Source organism: Octopus bimaculoides, chromosome 5 (assembly GCF_001194135.2).
Source record: "Octopus bimaculoides isolate UCB-OBI-ISO-001 chromosome 5, ASM119413v2, whole genome shotgun sequence".
Taxonomy (NCBI): Eukaryota; Metazoa; Mollusca; class Cephalopoda; order Octopoda; family Octopodidae; genus Octopus; species Octopus bimaculoides.
In genome coordinates this window covers 42,443,112-42,453,943 of record NC_068985.1, presented here as the reverse complement: position 1 = coordinate 42,453,943, position 10,832 = coordinate 42,443,112, and the positions used below count along the sequence as shown (strand labels likewise).

Sequence of the window (10,832 nt, the reverse complement as noted above, 5' to 3'; positions counted from 1 at the left end):
GAAAAATATAAAGAAATGATAAAGAAGGAGGGGCCAAACGTAAAGTTGACCCCATCAGAGGAGGAAAAGACGAAAATGGAAATTGGAGTCGTGGAATATAAATCCTTTTCAAGGAAAAATAAAAGAATAGAGAGTGCAACGAAGTAGGAGGTGGAGGAGTATTTGAAGGAATTGCAAGATGTGTCGTTTTTTTACAAGAGGCAAGACATACGCGTCTGTAGAAATAACATTTGTATCGGAGGAGGCAGCAAAAAAATACGCCAATAAAGCACTAGCCAAAGGAAATTGGATGCTCTTTCCCAATAAGTTGGGTAGACGTCCAACGTGGATTAGAGTGGATAGGATCCCACCGAAAATAGAGTTGGAATGGGTAATGGCAGCAATTTTTCGTGAAAGAGAAGGAGATGTCAGGATAATTATGATAAGCAGAACCCAACAAATAAATTGCCTAGGCTATGGATTGAATGTGCTTTTTATAGCAAGTCAGAAAGTTTACAATGACATACCGGAGACACTGGAACTGCCTAACGAGGACAAACTGGACATAATGTTGGAGGGGAGACCTCCAAAGTGCTACGAATGTGGCAAAAGAGGTCACATTAGAAGAAGGTGCCCAGAAATAATGGAAAACAAAGAAATGGAAACGCAAGAAGGCGTGATAGAGGAGAGGAAACAGTCACAGGAAGAGGAGAAGAGCGCTGATTTTGAGGAAGCTAAATCAAGGAAGAGAAAAAGGAGGAGCTCATCGCCGAAAGTCGAACAAGGGAAAAAATGCAAATCACAGGATCAAGTGGGATCACTGAGGAAAGAAGATAATAGCAGCAGAACATTACCACAGAACCATACAGTCTCACAATCGCACAGACAGACAGATACACAGATGAATAAACACACAAACATACATACACTCGGAAGCGAAGAAGATAACGCAGAGTTGCAGAAACCTAAAAGCACAGAACCTGAAAACACAGACACACAAACGCAACATGCAGACTTACAGTCACACAAACATGCAGAACCACAGACAGATAAACACACAGCTATACAGTCACAAAGAATTATAGAAGAACAGACGCATGGTAGTACAGAATCACAAAAACAAAAAAAGAACAGACATACAAACGCAGGAGGTACATAGGAACGGCATATATTTAATGTCATATCGATACACACAAAAAATAGAGAAGATATCCAAAATAAAAGACATTGTCAAAGTGGACCTCTCGGACCGTTGCGATAAGGAGGCGAGATGGATTTTAATAGAAAAAGAAAAGTATAAAAAATTAAAAGAGGCTTTCCCGACAGATATAAACCCACTGGGGCCCGAGGTGAATTTCGAACCCAGCGCTCCAGTGGTGAACTACGAAGAAATAAAAGATTATATAAAATGGTGAGTAGTTTTATTTTGGATAAATTATTGAGATAATTTTGAAAAGAACTATCGAAGACTGTGAAAGGAACTATTAAGAACTGTTCAAATAATTGAAATAACGCGCCCGCCCCGGGGTGGGGCTGGGGTAGTCGTCCCATCATCATTGTTTAATTTCATTGTTCCATTCTATCATGTGTTAATTGTCCCCGCATGTGTGTATTGTCCCATCTGTGTTTAGCCCCTTGTGGGTAATAATGAAATTGGTATTTCGTCTCCCGTTACGTTCTGAGTTCAAATTCCGCCGAGGTCGACTTTGCCTTTCATCCTTTCGGGGTCGATAAATCAAGTACCAGTTTCGCACTGGGGTCGATGTAATCCCTTTGTCCTTGTTTGTCCCCTCTACGTTTAGCCCCTTGTGAGCAATAAAGAAATAAGAATCGTTAGTACGCCAGGCGAAATGCTTGGCGGTATTTCGGCTGTTTTTATGTTCTGAGTTCAAAATTTCGCCGAGGTCGACTTTGCCTTTCATTCTTGTAAAGTCGATAAATTAAGTATTAGTTGCGTACTGGGTCGATCTAATCGACTGGCCCCTCCCCCAAAATTTCAGGCCTTGTGCCTATAGTAGAAAGGACTATTTCACTATGTATTAAGGCGGTGAGCTAGTAGAGTTCATCCGATGAACACTAACTGGTATTCAAAGGATCTGCCTCGCTATATACAGTGTTATGCTTATCAGCATTTCGTCTGGAGTTCAAATTCCGCCAAGATTGAATTTTTTTCCTTTCATCCTATCGGAGTCGATTAAATTAGTACCAGTTGAGCACTGGGGTCAATGCAATCGACTATCTTTCTCCCCACAAAACTTCAGCCTATAGTATTTATTAATTCTTAATACATTGAGAATAGGGTTTTAGTTATCTTCACGTTCTGTCATTTTAATAAGTTTTATTTTGCTTATAAGCATTCCGTTCTGCGCGCTAAAGATTCTGCCAGCTCGCCGCCTTAACAATAATAGTAAAAATGATGATGATGATGACGATGACGAGTATAATTAATGTTATTATTATTATTGTAACTGTTATAGCTGCTATTAGTCTTCTTTTTATTTCACCAGAGTAGTATACAATAGTATACAAGTTCATATAGTTTTAACCGATCTACGTGTTAAAAGGACATTCTAATACAAAACAACTTTGTATAAACTGCACCCTCTTCTTTCTGTCTGATTTTCTTTCAACCCAGCCTTTATAATGGTTTGTAATTAAACAATCAAACCTCACCTCTTCTGACATCGTTTTTTTTTTTTGAAGTGCCTGAAATACTTTTCAGGACTCAGCATACAATAAACTGGTTGTTACCGTAACACCTCCCATTAAGTCTGAAGCTTTCAACCACCTTTAAACTTGTACTCAATATCAGTCATTGTTGCAAGGTCTGCACATCGTGCACATAATTATATTTCATGAAAAAATGCGAGCAAGAGTAATAATATTCATAAGATAATAAACCTGGAAAATTACAGACACAATAAAATATATATTTAGGTAAATGGATGTGTAAGTAAGCAGATAGCTAAATAGATAGATATATAGGTAATACGGACAGACAAGCACACACATACACACACACACGTACATACACAAATGAAGACTGAGACACATGGCCACATACACACACGCACACTCCACACACACACACAAGGACACAGACACACATAGCACGTACGTATCTAGTTACACAAACTCATACACATAGACACATTCAAATATACACAGAGGTACACACACAAATACACGCACATATAAAGACAAACACACACACACACACACACACAAACATGAACACACAAACACATGAATATATACACGCGCATACATATATACATACACACACATACATGCATACACCCACATACATACATATATGTACACATGTACACAGACGCACACACATGCACACAAAGAAAGAAACAAACAAACAAAAAGAACGCAGCTCTGATAACGGACAGTCAACGACCATTGAAGAGGTTGCAAGACGCAACGAAAATTTTAGAAAAAATAAATACGTAAATGAATGGAAATCGAACCGGTGAGTGTATTAAATAATAAGGCGCTAAAAGAATGACTCTCCTCAGAAACAATAAAACATGTTTCAGCACACGAATTCACATAAGAAATCTTGCACACCAAATACAAAAACGATATATATATATTTATATATATAAATAATATACACACACGCACACGCACACACGCACACACACACACACACACACACACACACACACACACAAATATAAAAAAAAGACAATGAGAAACGAGAACATAAAATACAAAAACATAGAAAACGAACATTTTTTCGAACAACGAAAAAAACAAACAGAAGAACGAGACATGCAACATAAAGAACATTCCCTTCATCAGTTGTCCCCTGTTTTATCTACTCCGTGTTTCGAAGGTAAGGACAAGACGCGACTTCGTTAAAACAGTCCTTCCCGCAAAGCAAGTTAAATAAAATTTGGGATTTTTTGCGGAGGGTGAAAGTGGTAACAAAAACGACAGTGAGAACAAAACAGTAATAACAAACGGTGAGGGCTGTTAAGCCAAGGCGATGGGAAGTGGTGAACGCTGGAAAAACGAGCTTTGAGAAGAGACAGATAAAAGCACGTCTTGCCTTTAGGAAGGAAGTGGAAGAAAGAAAGAATGGCCGTTGGTCACGTGTGAGCAACGAGAGAGTCAAGGAGGAAGAGTGAGTGAGAGAGAGAGAGAGAAAGGGAACGGTGATGGGGAGAGGAGAAGAATAGGGAAAGGGTGGGAGAGAAAAACAGAAAGGAAGAACAAGAGAGGGAGATAGATAAACAGAAGACTCTTTAGGTCGGGTATTACGTCATCGAAGAAATATAGGTTAGACAGTGGAAAGAATGCTCATCAACAATGATATTTATTGTGGTTCTTTATGTCCAGGTGGGTAGGAGGGTCCAATTAAATCCATTTGGCTATTATTATCCAAAACAGAAAGTATTTTAAAAATCAATAAATATCAACTAGATTATAGCTAGGAGAGATCAGTTTACTCAAAGTAGTTGCTTTCAACTTCCACCAAGACCTCAAGACGGCTCCAGAATCTGGCGCATGCGTTCCTCACTTTGTCCCTGGGAAGATATTTGAACACCTCGATCTTGGCTACCAGTTCGTCCTTGATGTTACAGGCAGAGTAGTTGGTGTCTTTCTCAAATTCCCCTTCACATACAATGTGCTGAAATTACAATGAAAGGGATTAGGGTCCCAGAAATTGGTGCTGATGAAGTCGTAGAAATTCGCTGGCAACCACTTATGACTCTTTCCGGAAGTATAGCGAGAAGCTGAATCCTGCTGCCACACTCCCAACATCAACTGTTCCTAGCTAGGGATTGACCACAGTCTCCGACAGCTTCACATTACCGTCTGAATTGACCCAAAGAATTAAACAGAACGCCAGAAAAGTGCTCTCAAAAACTCACCTTGAAACCCTATGCGTTGAGGGATCAAATTTATATGAATGTCGACCTAAAATGATCTTAATCTATGGTTCCAGCTCGTGTATTTGACAGAACTGCAGTCCTGGGTGAAGTAAAGAGCAATATTAGACATTTGACATTTCAAATATCGTCAGGAGCTCAAAATCATTGGACGGCAGCCATGCTGGAGCACCGCCTTAATGGGTTTAATCGAACAATCAACCGCAGCACTTAGTTTTTTAAGTTTGGTACTTATTCTATCGGTCTGTTTTGCCCAAACGCTAACTTAGAAATAAACAAACCAACACGAGTCTGGTGCGCGTGCACACGCGCACGCGCGCGCAGGCTTCCATCTTCCAGATTCACTCAACGGACATTGGTCGACAAACCGTGCGAGATTATAGTAGAAAACGCTTGACTAAGGTACCACACAGTGGAACTGAATTCGAAACTACGTGACTGCAAACCGAATTTCTTAAGTATAGCGCTATACCTGCACCTACGTACCTATCTTCTTACCTTCCTGCTTACTATCTATCTATCTATCTATCTATCTATCTATCTATCTATCTATCTATCTATCTATCTATCTATCTATCTGCCTGTCTATCTGTCATTCTAACTGTAAATGTCTGTTTTGTGCGTGCGTGAGTGCCTGCATTTACATACATGCATGCATACATACATACACGCATGCATACATACATACATACATACGTAGCAGAATGTGATGTTGAAGGATCATTGTAAGTTGCCGGTATAGCACATGATGCAGATGATGGACCGGTATCGATGGAAAACAATGAAGAAAGAATAGGAATGTAGTTTACACTATTTGTTTAGTCACAGCTGCATTCACTTTGTTGGATACTTGAAACAAATATGTCGCTACATAATGTAGCCAACTACTTCGTGTAGGCGAACTAAAAACGGAGGAAAGAGAATGTTGATGGGACGATATAGTAAAAAGACATATTTTGTGTATGCGTGTTTGTTCGTGATTCACCTCTGTTGTGTTGTTTCTCTATCTGATCTGTTCTGTGGTCTGCAACTGCTAACTCTTGCGTATCGCTCCGCTCACAGTGCTAACCATCTCTATCACAGTGTTGACTGTCCGTGTCTCCAACGGAACTCGTATTTATAATGACCCATTCGAGTTAGAAGGATGGATATACCATTATAAGAGTGGCTTGTACCTATTTAGCTTACTTACTGTCTATCTGAACTTTCCGTGACATAGCCGGGTCGGAGGTCGAGTGGAAACCCATCCGACAGGACAAAGAAATTTTTCCCGCCTGGTCAGCCAATGGCGAGCAAGAATTCATAGATTCGGTTTCGAATTTCAGCACGGAAAATAAAATATACTTTCCACATATATTTATTATTATTTTATTCTTTTACTTGTTCCAGTCATTTGACTCCGACAATGCTGGAGCACTGGCTTTGATCGAACAAATCGACCCCAGGACTTATTCTTTGTAAGCCTAGTGCTTATTCTATCGGTCTATATTGTCGAACCGCTAGGTTACGGGGACGTAAGCACACCAACATCGGTTGTCAAACGGTGATGGGGGTTAAGCACAGACACACAAATACATACACATATATATTCTTTTATTCTTTGGCTTGTTTCAGTCATTTCATTGCGGCCATGCTGGAGCACCGCCTTTAGTCGAACAAGTCGACCCCAGGATTTATTCTTTGTAAGCCTAGTATTTATTCTATCGGTCTCTTTTGCCGAACCGCTAGTTTACGAGGATGTAAACACACCAACATTGGTTATCAAGTGATGGTGGGGGAACAAACACAGACACACAGACACCAGACACAGACAGACAGACACACACACTCACATACGACGGGCTTCTTTATATATATATATATATATATATATATATAAAGTTCAAAAAAGGAAAAAGACAAAAAAACAACAACAAAAAACAACAACGTGAGGACGTGATACAGATTGTGTTACTAGACGCTCGAGAAAGGAAAGAGAGAGAATATGACGTTTCGAGCGGAGCTCTTCGTCGGAAAACGGAGGAAAAAAATCGCCACCGATGTCCATGAGGTTACAAGGCTTTAGTCGGCCCGAGGTTATAGTAGAAGACACTTGCTCAAGGTACTACGCAGTGGGACTGAACCCAGAGCTATGTGGTTGGGAAGCAAGCTTCTTACCACACAGCCACTGCTGCGCCCTATGGTCAATATACACACACATACTGTAATTTATATACACTAGATAATATATTGTACAATAGGATGATGTCCTTCAGAAATACATTAAAAACGCGAATATTTACAAGAATCGTGTTGTAGTGGTTTTGTAAAGAATATTCACTCCACAAAATTGGAATGACGTGTCACATGGTGTCGCAGTACAATCTTAACAAATCGGCATGTTTGTTTGTTTTGACAAGAATGGATTATAAAACTCGTTCACAAGCGTACTTTAAGTCGTAGAACCTGAATGCATGTATCTAGTTTCAAAATGCATATAATTACATTCAAGAACAACACACACACACACACACTCTCACATATGCATACCCACATGTACATATATATATACACACAAATAAGCATGCATATATATATATATAAATACATACACGCATACACATACACATACATACACACACATGTGTGTGAGTGTGTATGTGGGTGTATAAAGATGAATATGTAGGCAAACAGGTATTTTTCTTTTATCTTCGGGGTATATAATTTTATTTCAGGTGTTATTTTACAGACTATATATAAGCATACTATACTCACCGAATAGATTAAATATTCAATTGGAGTACGAAAGAAGCTTCGCATTAAAGCAGCTGATTTCTCTCTTCACCTTTCCAAACGATTGTTTCAGATGGCTCCGATTGTGATGGGTATTCAGGTAATCTTCATTTCTACAATATTTGAATAATATCATTTATTTAACACATTCTATCTTCCAGATAAAAAATATATATCATTATTATTAATACAGTTCTATATTTAAGAGATGAGGAATTATGTACTGGGAACGAGCCTACTCTGAACTTGCGCTTGTAGACCGGAGGAGCCGAGAGGGAGTGAGGTTGCCTGTGGTGCCCTTGGCGGTCGGAGTAATCAGGATGGGTGGGGTTCCTTGGTTGGCCCTGAGAGGAACTCCCCGCTTTTGGGGAGTTTTAAATTTTGTTGTTAATTGTTTTGTTATTTATTATGTACACGAATATTGTACTTAATCCAAATTGTTCGTCGTGTCGTATCGGCCCTATTTTGTTTTGTTTTCGGCCAATAAAGAAAAGATTATTATTATTATTATTATTATTATTATTATTATTATTATTATTATTATTATTATTATTATTATTAATAATAATAATAATAAGAATAAGAAGAAGAAGAAGAAGAAGAAGAAGAAGACGGTGAGCTGACAGAATCGTTAGCACATCGGACAAAGTTCTTAGCGCATTGCTTTCGGGTGTTTAGTTTCTGAGTTCAAATCCTACCGAAGTCGACTTTGCGGTTCATCCTTTTGTAGTCGATAAATCAAGTACCAGTTGAGTACTGGGGTTGATACAATCGATTATCCCTCCCTCTCCCCACAAATTTACCTTTCCCCAACCCATTGTTTTGCACACAAAGACCTGGATCTAGAGAAGTACAGTTCTACCAACAGTTCTCTGTTGATTACACACACACATACACGCACACACACACACACACACACACACACACACACACACAGATAGGCATATACATTCAAAAATCCTTGAATATATTTACAGTAGCATTCTAAATCTTATGTCTCACCTTCAAGCCAAGCCACAAAAAACAATAGCCGCAGTAATTAATTGTCTTTTTTTTTTAAGATGCATTCCAGCATTAATAAGAGCAGAGAATAAATAGCAAGTTCTGCATTCTGATGGATTCCCATTTTTCAGTCCTGTGGCCACTCTTAGTATTCACTGAAACAGAATGAACAAACAAGAAAATGCAGCGGGCCCACACTACAATCCAGCATGGCATACGATTAACCACTGTAAATGTTTCAATGTGCTCATCTTAGGCCAAAACTGAATATATCTGTAAGAATAGATTTATCAATTGGATCTTGTTCAGTTGATTACCTACGTGGCACGCGTACTTGCTTAGGGTTTACCTGCGGTTAAACAATAATACCAACATCAACATTATCAACAACAGTAACAGTGCCAACGACAACATCGACAGCACATTGTCAACAACAAGAACAACCACGTAAATAAGAGCATCATCGGCAACAACTACAACAGCATAGGCGCAGGCGTGACTGTATTGTAAGAGGCTTGCTTCCTAACCACATGGTTCTGGGTTCAGTCCTACTGCATGGTACCTTGAGCAAGTTTCTTCTACTATAATCTTACAAAATATGTTCTGTCACATTTTACTCCTTTATAATTGCAACAATCTTTAAAAAATATTTGCTCGGAAGAATATTTCGTAAAATTCCCTTGATAGTATAGTAAGTGCACAGAAATATGGTCATTTGATATCAATATTGATAAAAATCGACATTTCTATATTTTATGTTCAGATTGTTTTTCATATTGTGTTAACTCCCCCCTTTATAATGTTTTAAATAAATTCTTCGAGACATTTTATCTATTTCTTTGAATAATTTATTAAGACGACAAAACAACACCATTAAAGAAATGCAACACGGATCACGAATATACAACAATCCGGAGTCACATCCGTATTTATTTAGCTTTTAGGTTATGTGTTTGCGGCACTCATGGGACCTACATACTCACGACACTAAATTACATGCAGATATCTCTTCATATATTTGTTTACTAAGATGCCAATGTTTTTATCATGGATTATTCCAATCGTTATTTTCAGGGGAAAATGGCAGTTCTGCATCTCCTTATTCTCTTACTTGTTCCATTGTTAACAATCAGCTTAGAAGGTGAGTTTAGAAATATTATTTGATCAGACCAAAACCAATTTGTATTTTTTCATACAGAAAATATTTATGAAATGCAGTTGTTATCCGTTTATAAAAAAATGTTTCTGTGGGGACTATTTTGTCATACCTTCATAACTTGTGAAATATTTCTTAAACAGCATATTAAGAAGTATCAGATAATTTTGATGGCACTGCCAATATATTGCTTAAGCTACCGAGACAATGAAATTGAAATTCATTAAAACTATATCCATAGTGAGGATAAAAAAGTAATCAACTTAATTAATTTTGGCCAAGTAAAGTAAGGGAGATAATACCGAAATTTGAATTATTTCAAATAAAAATTTCATTAAAAATTAATTTAAATTAATTCAAATTCAGTTTTAAAATAGAATGTAGTGCGATGTGAATATGATCTATGGCAGTATGTTTCGATCTTATATGACCTCCTCAGCAAAGTATAGTATCACCAGTACAGCCAGACTATATCGTATATACTCATGTAAAAGTCGAATTTTTTAGACCATTTTTTGAGGTCAAGTTTATGGGGTCGACTATTACATGGATACTACTTTTGAGGAGCTGAAATTCAAGCTAGAATCCGAAGTACCATATCAACACCAGAAGACCAACTGATCTCTGAGAGAATAAAAACAAAAACATAATGAATTACAGTAATATTACCAATTCTATGTATCAAAACACCGAGCACTCCATTATAAGCACCAGGCGTTCCAACTCTAGAGCGGACTACAGTAATGTAGCTACACAATTTTGTAACAGTGTTATTACTACGTACAGGATATTACGATATTTTGACCCACAAATCCTGTTCGTGAAATACTAGAGTCGACTTTTATACGGAATCTATGGAAAATTCCCAATTTTTTTGCCCAAAATAGGGGGCGACTTTTACATGAGATCGAGTATATACGGCATATATGTGTGTGTGTGTATGTGTGTGTGTGTGTGTGTGTGTGTGTATGTGTGTGTGTGTGTGTGTGTGTGTGTGTGTGTGTGTGTGTGTG

General features: G+C 38.1%; 1 long non-coding RNA gene across 1 annotated transcript in view; it reads left to right on the top strand.

Moving 5' to 3' along the window:
* Window positions 1-7,608: 7,608 nt before the first annotated feature.
* Window positions 7,609-10,832, top strand: part of LOC106876070 (uncharacterized) — a 9,668-nt gene continuing 6,444 nt past the window's right edge. The window contains exons 1-2 of the long non-coding RNA XR_001410194.2: window positions 7,609-7,761; window positions 9,738-9,804. This is a non-coding gene — a long non-coding RNA (uncharacterized LOC106876070). The remainder of the gene's footprint in view (window positions 7,762-9,737; window positions 9,805-10,832) is intronic.